At 44.6% G+C, this 10,710-nt stretch overlaps 1 pseudogene across 1 annotated transcript; it reads left to right on the top strand.

Moving 5' to 3' along the window:
- The first annotated feature begins 8,981 nt into the window (after positions 1 to 8,981).
- LOC309837254 (L-lactate dehydrogenase A chain-like) lies at positions 8,982 to 10,106 on the top strand (annotated as a pseudogene). Its single transcript has one exon. The product of its transcript is annotated as an L-lactate dehydrogenase A chain-like (transcript).
- Positions 10,107 to 10,710: the final 604 nt, after the last annotated feature.

Here is a 10,710-nt window from a genome sequence, read left to right as displayed (position 1 = left end):
GTGCAGGGACTTCCCTAGTGGCGCAGTGGTTAAGAATCCGCCTGCCAATGCAGGGGACATGGATTCGAGCCCTGGCCCGGGAAGATCCCACCTGACGCGGAGTAACTAAGCCCGTGAGCCACAACCACTGAGCCTGCGCTCTAGAGCCCACGAGCCTCAACTACTGAAGCCTGCGTGCCTAGAGCCGGAGCTCTGCAACAAGAGAAGCCACCGCAATGAGAAGCCGGGGCACCGCAACAAAGAGTAGCCCCCACTCAGAGACTAGAGAAAGCCACGCAGCAATGAAGACCCATTGCAGCCAAAAATAAATAAATAAATTCATTAATTAAAAAAAAAAAGCAAAAGTAATTAACAACAAATAGGGTTTCCTTGGTGGCGCAGTGGTTAAGAATTTGCCTGCCAGTTCAGGGGACATGGGTTCAAGCCCTGGTCCGGGAAGATCCCAGTTCTGCAGAGCAACTAATCCTGTGCGCCCCAACTACTGAGCCTGTGCTCTAAAGCCTGCGAGCCACAACTACTAAGCCTGTGCACCACAACTACTGAAGCCTGCATGCCTAGAGCCCATGCTCCACAAGAGAAGCCACCGCAATGAGAAGCCCGCACGCAGCAACGAAGACCCAACGCAGTCAAAAATAAATAAATGTATTAAAAAAAAAATACCCTTTTAAAAAATCCTAAAAAAAAACCCAACAAATATTTTGGAGAGTGCATACGTGAAATTTATAGTTTATAAATCCCATTGTGTATGTTCATTCTTAGAGGAAACTCATGAACCTTGATCTTTTCCAGTTATTTCTCTGAGCACTGCAACACAAAAGATAGATTGTGTCCTTTTAATCCTTATTTATGAAATGTTCTTTTATTTCCTCGTAGTTTTCATATGCTTACTATATTTCTATTTTCATTTCATGTAGATATGCAAACCATGGGTCTAACTTCAGCACTAAAAAAGGCATGTAAAAATATAATCTTGTGTATATTCAGGTAAGGAGAGGCAGTTTGTAGGGAGCTTGAATCTGAAGTTTCACCGACTTGGTATTTTCATAGTCCCAGAAATAATCAGGGATACACTTTGGAGTTCATAAGTCAAATACAGATTATGAATATGTATTTCCAAAGTTGAATGTCGTTTTATATATAACATGGAAAGAAATTGTTTAGATGCCCCTCAACCTAGAGAGCCTAACGACGTATTATGAAGTGCCCCAAAGAGGTGGGATACTGTGGGGTCAATAGAAAGCTTATGACTCATTCAGGATTATAAAGGAAAGATTACATTAATTTTTGAATCCCTCACAAGCATGTTTTACTCTAGTTCTTTTCATTAAACTATCCTCTGTAACACCATGTCTTCAGTGTCTAGAAATAATACTAATTTTCATTAATAAATGATATACAACAGCTATTCCCTTTTAAGAGGACAGAAGACCATTGTTCCCCTCCATTTTTTCTGCCATCGTGATACTCATATGAAAACTTCATTCTCTCAGTGTCCAGTTGTACTGTGTTTCACGATCATCTGGTAGGGTAACCCTTTCCTATAATCATCAACAACAGCCCTCAGTCATAGCAAATCTAGAGAAGGGGCAATGACCGCAAAAAGCACTATATTTTAGATAATAGTTTTATATCTATACTCTGCCCCTCCCCATGCTGTCAAGTTTATTTATAACATTGCACCTTAAAGTGAGTGTCCTAGTTTTTCACAGTAATCTGGATATGAATAAATCCCACCTAATGAAGTAGGTCCTTTCATCTTACCCATCCCTTCCCTAAAACCATCATGGTGATAAAAGAATAGCGAGTAACGAAAGAATAACAGCAGATTTCAAACTTCAGGTTATAGGTCGTTAATAAGAATACACCGTTTTCGGGGCTTCCCTGGTGGCGCAGTGGTTGGGAGTCCGCCTGCCGGTGCAGGGGACACGGGTTCGTGCCCCGGTCCGGGAGGATCCCACATGCCGCGGAGCGGCTGGGCCTGTGAGCCATGGCCGCTGGGCCTGTGCGTCCGGAGCCTGTGCTCCGCAACGGGAGAGGCCGCAGCGGTGAGAGGCCCGCGTACCGCAAAAAAAAAAAAAAAAAATACACCGTTTTCAAGAAACTTCAAATAATTGAATAAAAACATTTAATAATATGCAGATAATTAGACTTTTCCACAGGTATCCTTGCTTCATTGATAGACACCATCTCATGAGTTTTTTTTTTATACAGCAGGTTCTTATTAGTTGTCCATTTTATACATATTAGTGTATACATATCAATCGCGATCTCCCAATTCATCACACCACCACCACCCTCCCCCCGTCACTTTCCCCCCTTGGTGTCCATACATTTGTTCTCTACATCTGTGTCTATCTCTGTCCTGCAGACCGGTTCATCTGTACCATTTTTCTAGGTTCCACATATATGCGTTAATACACGGTATTTGTTTTTCTTCTTCTGACTTCACTCTGTATTACCGCCTCTAGTTTTATTATTTTTTTTAAGTAGCCTTTTTTTTTTTTCTTCCTGTTGTTCCATGCTGCTTGCAGGATCTTAGTTCCCTGACCAGGGATTGAACCCAGGCCATGGCAGTGAAAGCACCGAGTCCTATCTGATCTTTTTTTTTTTTTTTTGGTTGATCTTCGTAAGTAATGAACCTAGTTCCCCTGAGTGTAAACTTTTAGCATTAAGTCCATTGAGAGCATTGTTTGAACATTTATCTCCATTACATTTGTCATTTCTTTCTAGTATGAATTCTTCGTGGCGTATGCTGAGGTAATTGCTGAAAGGCCTTGACTCACTTGTACCGTTTCCATATTATATGAATACTTTCATGACCACAAAGCTGTGTATTGTTTACAAAGTTGATCACACTCATTACATTTGTCAAATTTCTGGAAAGAATTCTATTATGTTCCAGAAGGCTTAAACTTTGGATCAGCTTTGCCATATATTTGTGTGTTTTTTCCCTCAAAAATGTATATTCTGATACCAAGTGAGGTATGAGCCCTGGTTCCTGGCTTTGCCGCATACATTAGTTTTATATGGTATCGCTCCACAGTGGAGTTTGTTTTTATTTAAAAAAAAATTTTTTTTGTTTGTTTTGGCCATACTGCATGGCCTGTGGGATCTTAGTTCCCCAACCGGGTATTGAACCCGGGCCCTCAGCAGTGAAAGCGCCGAGTCGTAACCACTGGACCACCAGGGAATTCCCTCTCTTTTTATTTTTAATTGGAATATAGGTGATGTACAATATAATGTTTCAGGTGCACTATATGCTGTTTTAATATTTGTATACATTATGAAATGATCACCACAATGAGTCTAGTAGCCATCGTGTCCCCAAACAAAATTATTATGACGTTATTGACCATATTCTTTATGCTGTATATTACATCACTGTGACCTATCTATTGTGCAGTTTTAAATGTGATCCTCTTAACTTTTTTTTTTTTTCTTTTGGCCGTACCACCTGACATGTAGGATCTTAGTTCCCTGACCAGAGATCTAAACCGAACCCCCTGCAGTGGAAGCATGGAGTCTTAGCCACTGGACCACCAGGGAAGTCCCTGAAATATGCCCCTCTTATCTCACCCCTTTACCCCTTTCTCAAAATCATATGTTTGTTCTACCAGTCTCTCTTCACTGTATTCCCCTTTTTTTTTTTAATGCCATATATAAGTGAAACCGTGTGGTACTTATTTTTGTCTGACTTTTTTCACTTAGCATAGTACGTTCTAGAGCCATCGGTGTTGTTGCAAATGGCAACATTTCTGAGCAATATTGCATTCTATATATATACACCACATTTTCATTATCAGTTTGTCCGTCAGTGGTGCTCAATGCAGTCTGCACGTTAGATGGATGAGGCATTTTGTAAATACATGTGTGCCCCCTGACCAGAGATCCTCTTTCGTATTATCAGGGTGGGGCCCAACTTTAATAAATAATATTAAGGATCTCCCGTATGTTCTAATCTGTATGTACCATTGAGCATCATGACTGAGTCCCCCCGTTCCTGAGGGCTGAGATCTGGGCTGAGGGTGAGGGGACTCTGCTCTGCGTGGGGATGGATCAGGGCTGGTCTGTGACCTGGAGGGGATCGTCGGGTCCAGCTGAGGGTCTCACCAGAGACCACAGTGACTTGAAGGAAAGTGTGGGAAAACTGCCTTGCTGGTCTCTGTGTAAGAGTTTACTGTGCTGAATCCTTCCTGCCCTGCTAAGGTTCCCACTGTTGTATGGTGGAGTCTGAAACAAAGGGTTCTGAGAAAACACACAAGTTGTCAAGTTGGGGGAGGAGAACACTCACAGCATAAGGCTTCAGAAGCTATTTCGTTCATTTCTAGCTTTTTGGTTGGTTTGGTCAGTTCAGAAAGTGTTTCGCAAAGAGGCAGTTTTAGAATTTCGTTCCTGTTTGGAAGCCTCCAGGTAGCCATGAAAATAAATATACCGTTCGTCTTGTTTAACTTTAGAACTGCAGTCTTCAGATCTAGTCTTAAGGAAAACGAGTGTTGGGAGATGGCATGATAGTCATAATGGCCACTGTAATTCTGGATTAAGTTTAGTTTGTTCAACCCACTTGGTAAAAATGTGCATGTGTAGCGTTCATACTTTGATGCAGGAAGGAAGACCCCTTCCAGGACCCAAGAGTGGGCCCTTGTCTAACACTCGGAAACGAATTGTCCGAGGAGACACACGTACTGACAAAGCAAAAGACTTTGTTGGGAAGGGGTGCCTGAGTGAAGAGCAGCAGGGTAAGGGACCCCAGGAGGACGGCTCTGTCATGTGGCTCTCAGTCTCAGGTTGATGGTCGTGGGGTTAGTTTCCGGGTTGTCTCTGGCCAGTCATCTGGCTTGCTCCATTTTTGGTCTGACTCAGGGTCCTTCCTGGGGTGCCTTTTCTGTGTCAGATCTTAGTTCCTGTTTTAACCTTTTGCCTTTAAGTTACCGTGGCTCAGGCCCTTTGTCCTCCTTCAGTTCTAGGTTCTGAGAGGTCCCCACCATCCCCTCCAGCCAGTCTCTGTCACATTCACCAGAGTTTATCGCCCCTGTATCAACCCCCCTCATCAGAAATGCCTTTCTCCATTGATCATTTGGAGTCTCCCCTTTTCCATGCGTTGAAGGGTGCACCGTGTTTCTCTTCCTCCCACGATGGGAGGAAAAGATGTAGGCAGTCCTAAAAAGCCCTACAGAACTGGTGTCCTCATGCAGTGTCCTGAGTTGTCCCCATGTTTAGTGTGCTCTGTCACTGCTTTACTGTAGCCCCCAGGTGTTCCAGGTGTGCACATCCAGGGACCAGTCACTACCTTGGACAGGAGCTTTGCCTTCCGGCAGGTCATCTGCACAGCGTCAGCGATAGTGATTTCCCTGTGCTAAGGCTGCAGATGTTGGGAACCTAAGGGGGCATGTAGGAGGCCCCCCCTCAATGAGCTAGGGTATCTTGTAATTACCTGTGAGTGGGGAGAACAGGAGATAAAAACCCTGGGAACCGTCTGTCTTGGAGATTTCCTCACTATACTCAAATGCCTTTGTCACTGGACTTCATAACAACCCCAGTTGCGGGTCAGTTCTCCCAGGAGGGCCGACTTAACCTTCATCCTGAATGGCCAGTGTCCTTTAGGTGGCACTTTGTGTGTATTCCTGTTGTTATGGCTTTACTGAGAGGTCGTTGTGTCTTTCAGCCTTGTTTGCCCATGAGTGCTTTGGGAACAGGTAGAAAATTGGGGAAATCGGAGGGAAGCCTGTAGGGCTCTGCAGCAGAGACATGGCCGCAAGTCGGGGCATCAAGATGTGTGCACCTGTCCCTTGTGGGCTCAAAGGGTGTGTGGAGCTGTTGGCGGAGGGTGTCTCACTTCTGGCTGGAGCACCTGGAATTGGGTTTATGGGTAGTTGTGGGGGGCGTTGCATGGTTTGAGGTGCCGTAGTGTCTTAGCTCAGGTTCCCTGGGACATAGCTGCTGACACTGAGGTTTACACGCATTTGTTTATTCGGATATTTCACGGTCATACCTCGGGAAGAACGAAGGCAGTGGATTTAGGCAGAGAAAAACATTTTTTCTCCAATGTTAGATGTGTTCCCTGAGCTGAGCCTGCAGGAATCCTTCAGTGCAGGAGGATGGGTGCCTTGTCCTCAGGCGATGGAGCTAGAGGGTGCCCTACAGCATCCACTCCACAAGTGACTTGTGTCGGTCTTTTGGGAGATCAAGGATCATTGTACAGGGGCACTGCTTTGGGAAAGAACTCTGGTGTCGTTATTAATTGCTGCAAGTAATAAATCCTTCCTTGTCCAGGGGCGGGCATGGGGAGGGAATCACTGTGCTATTTTTAGAGTAATATAGGGAAAAGTTCAGAGATCATTTTGCGGGTTACCTTTTGTATTTTTTAGTATTTTGTGTTGCAAATGAAGTTTCAGATGCACTGATACAAAAGGTAAGAAAGAGAATTGCGAGTGTTTCCTTGGGAAATGGTGGGGCCTCTCTGTGGCATGTGCATCACTGGATACATCTCTCTTATGTAGTTTTTGGAGATGACAGTGTTTGGTCTGTGGTCACTATGAATGAAAATATGGTGTTTTGCATGTAGTGTTTCCTTAGGTGTCTTCATATGTATTTTTTCCTCAGGCATGATTTCTTAGAGTCTGGAATGTTTTCTGGTATTTTCTAGCAGGATGGAGTGGATCATTATGGGTTGTATGGAGGCTGTGTTGGACCCCATGAGAGTTTGTAAGTTCATTTGAATCCTGAAAGGAAATCATGAGTATAAACTTCAAATGGCAGTATGTTTTCATTAGATAGATTCTGGTAGGTATGTGTCAGTGGACACAATTTGAGAGAGGCCAGTAACTTCTTGGATGTAGGGCAAATTTATTCCAAAAATCAGAGGGCCAGCAACACCACAGTGATCAGTAGTACAGAGGCACATTCTTGGGAAGCTGTAGCGGCTACTTTCTTCCTGCCAGGCCAGTGCTGGTTCCTCTACTGTCCTCTCCCTACCCGTGTGAAACCTTCGAGTGTACACACACACAAACACACACACACACACACACACGACAGAGAACAAGGAACAATATAATTGTATAGAATTACTGTTCATTATTCTTCATACATTTGATAGAATTGTCTAATATCCCTCTTGTGACTTTTTTTATTTCGTGATTTTTTTTTTTTTTTTTTTTTTTGCGGTACACGGGCCTCTCACTGTTGTGGCCTCTCCCGTTGTGGAGCACAGGCTCCGGACGCGCAGGCTCAGCGGCCATGGCTCACGGGCCCAGCCGCTCCGCAGCATGTGGGATCTTCCCGGACCGGGGCACGAACCCGTGTCCCCTGCACCGGCAGGCGGACTCTCAACCACTGCGCCACCAGGGAAGCCCCTTCTTGTGACTTTTTAAATTTAGCATTTGTTAACGAGAGCCTCTTCATACCGATGGTTGAGCCGCAACTCAGTAAAAGACTGCAAGGGAACGTGCAATGGAGGTGTTTATTACTCACAGGTCCTGGAGGAGGTACAAGATACAGCTGGAGGGAGCACGTCAGAATTCAAGGAAGGGTGCAGGCAGAGAGCATGGGGCATGCCCTGAGGCATGTACCTTCATTAGGGTCCATGGATGAAACGTTTTGGCTTCTTGGGTCAGGCTGCCTTTGTCAGTGCAAACCAAAAAAACAGGAATTGGTAGGCTTCCTTGTTGGAAGCGTGTCTCATCCAAAGAAGAACCAGGCGAAAGCCTTGGGTGACAGGGGAAAATGGTTATCACAAGGGCAGTTGGGGGAGTCAGTCATAACAGGAACTTAAACTTGCTGTGACTCTGTGGGCTGTTCCATAGGATGTGTTGTCAGGGGAAAGGCTCGAGTCAGATCGAGATCCCTGTTGGCCAGTTGCCTACACCAAATAAATGCTGAGATCACCGCATTATGGAGTACTTTACCTAGCCTCTCCTGGCCATCATCTGTGATTTTAGATTTGTTTTCTGGGTGGTGGCGATTTTCAAATTAAAAATGTAGTCTGGGGGCTTCCCTAGTGGTGCAGTGGTTGAGAGTCCGCCTGCCGATGCAGGGGACACGGGTTCGTGCCCCGGTCCGGGAAGATCCCACATGCCGCAGAGCGGCTGGGCCCGTGAGCCATGGCCGCTGGGCCTGCGTGTCCGGAGCCTGTGCTCCGCAATGGGAGAGGCCACAACAGTGAGAGGCCCGCGTACCGCAAAAAAAAAAAAAAAAAGTCTGTAATTCAAAGTATTTACTCAAATGATCTGTTTCACAAGGGTGAATTGTGGCAGGTTATTCGTTTACCTGAAAATATTGTAATTAGGTTATTTCCCTATGTAAATATCATGTAGGCGTGTAATAAAACATACATTGTAGGTGTTATCAAACAGTTATTTCCATAAATATATCGAGGGTTGAAATGAAGTTTTTGCATAGCTGATAACCTAGTTTTAATTTCTTTAGGGTTTGTATTAAAGAGAATATACCCCCCTATAAAATGCCCTTAAAACATTGTAAAAATGATTAGTCTTTAGATGAAACTAATCTTAATTTCCTCTGAAGACTGTATACTTTACAGGCTTTCTCATCCACACATAACAGAACTTTCAGAAATAGAAACAAAGACCTAGGGACTTCCTTGGTGGCAGAGTGGTTAATACTCTGCGCTTCCAATGCAGGCGGCCCGGGTTCGATCCCTGCTCAGGGAACTAGACCCCACATATATGCTTCAACTAAGAGTTTGCATGCCACAACTAAGGAACCTGCAAGCCGCAACTAAGGAGTTGCTGCAACTAAAGACCTGGCACAACCAAATCAATCAATCGGACAATCAATATTAGGGCTTCCCTGGTGGCGCAGTGGTTAAGAATCCGCCTGCCGGTGGGTTCCCGCACGTCCGCCCGGCTCCCCCCTGACGTCAGCCTCGCGGTTCTATTTAAGGCCCCTCCCGCTCCCCACTCGGAGTACCCGAGCAGCTACCGCCAATTCGGAGTCCAGCCCACCCGACGTGCACTCCTGATTCCTTTCGGTTCTAAGTCCAATATGGCAACTCTCAAGGATCAGCTGATTCAGAATCTTATTAAGGAAGAACATGTCCCCCAGAATAAGATTACAGTGGTTGGTGTTGGTGCTGTTGGCATGGCCTGTGCCATCAGTATCTTAATGAAGGACTTGGCAGATGAAATTGCTCTTGTTGATGTCATAGAAGACAAACTGAAGGGAGAGATGATGGATCTCCAACATGGCAGCTTTTTCCTTAGAACACCAGAAATCGTCTCTGGCAAAGACTATAATGTGACAACAAACTCCAGGCTGGTTATTATCACAGCTGGGGCATGCCAGCAAGAGGGAGAAAGCCGTCTTAATTTGGTCCAGTGTAATGTGAACATCTTTAAATTCATCATTCGTAATATCGTAAAATACAGCCCAAACTGCAAGTTGCTGTTGTTTCCAATCCAGTGGATACCTTGACCTATGCAGCTTGGAAGATAAGCAGCTTTCCCAAAAACCGTGTTGTTGGAAGCGGTTGCAATTTAGATTCAGCCCGGTTCTGTTACCTCATGGGGGAAAGGCTGGGAATTCACCCATTAAGCTGTCATGGGTGGATCCTTGGGGAGCATGGAGACTCTAGTGTGCCTGTATGGAGTGGAGTGAATGTTGCTGGTGTCTCCCTGAAGAATCTGCACCCCGAATTAGGCACTGATGCAGATAAGGAACAGTGGAAGGCAGTTCACAAACAGGTGGCTGACAGTGCTTTTGAGGTGATCAGACTGACAGGCTACATACACATCCTGGCCCATTGGACTGTCTGTGGCAGATTTGGCAGAAAGTATAATGAAGAATCTTAGGCGGGTACATCCGATTCCCACCATGATTAAGGGTTTCTATGGAATAAAAGAGGATGTGTTCCTTAGTGTTCCTTGCATCTTGGGACAGAATGGAATCTCGGATGTTGTGAAAGTGACTCTGACTCCTGAGGAACAGGCCTGTTTGAAGAAGAGTGCAGATACACTTTGGGGGATCCAGAAAGAGCTGCAGTTTTAAAGTCTAATATACCACTTCACTGTCTAGGCTACAACAGGATTTTAGTTGAAGGTTGTGCATATTGTCCTTTATATCTGATCTGTGACTAAAGCAGTAATGTTAAGACAGCCTAGGAAAAACATCAGTTTCCTAACATTAGCAATAGGAATGGTTCATAAAACCCTGCAGCTGTATCCTGATGCTCCATGGCACTCATCTTGTGTGTTCCTAAATTGGTTCGTGCAAAATAGTTCTACTTCCTCAAGTGGTACCACTGACAGTGTTGCAGATGCTGCAGTTGCCCTTCAAACCAGATGTGTATTTAACTCGTGTTATATAACTTGTGGTTCCTTTAGCCAAGATGCCTAATCCAACTTTTTTTCTCCAATTAATCACATTCTGGGATTGATTATAAATCCAGTATTGCATGTCTTGTGCATAACTGTTCTAAAGAATCTTATTTTATGTACTACTATATGTATCAGAATAGTATACACTGCCATGTAATGTAAAAAAGAAAAATCTACATAAATAATGCAGCCAACTATCTAAGTGTTATACCAACTAAAACAATAAATAAACCTTGAACAGTGGGAAAAAAAAAAAAGAATCCGCCTGCCAATGCAGGAGACACGGGTTTGATCCCTGGTCTGGGAAGATCTCACATGCCACTGAGCAGCTAAGCCCATGTGCCACAACTACTGAGTCTGCGCTCTAGAGCCTGTGAGA

This window comes from Grampus griseus, assembly GCF_964374135.1.
Source record: "Grampus griseus genome assembly, chromosome: 19".
Classification (NCBI taxonomy): Eukaryota; Metazoa; Chordata; class Mammalia; order Artiodactyla; family Delphinidae; genus Grampus; species Grampus griseus.
Note: the sequence above shows the minus strand (reverse complement) of the source record. Positions and strands in the feature narration are given on the sequence as shown.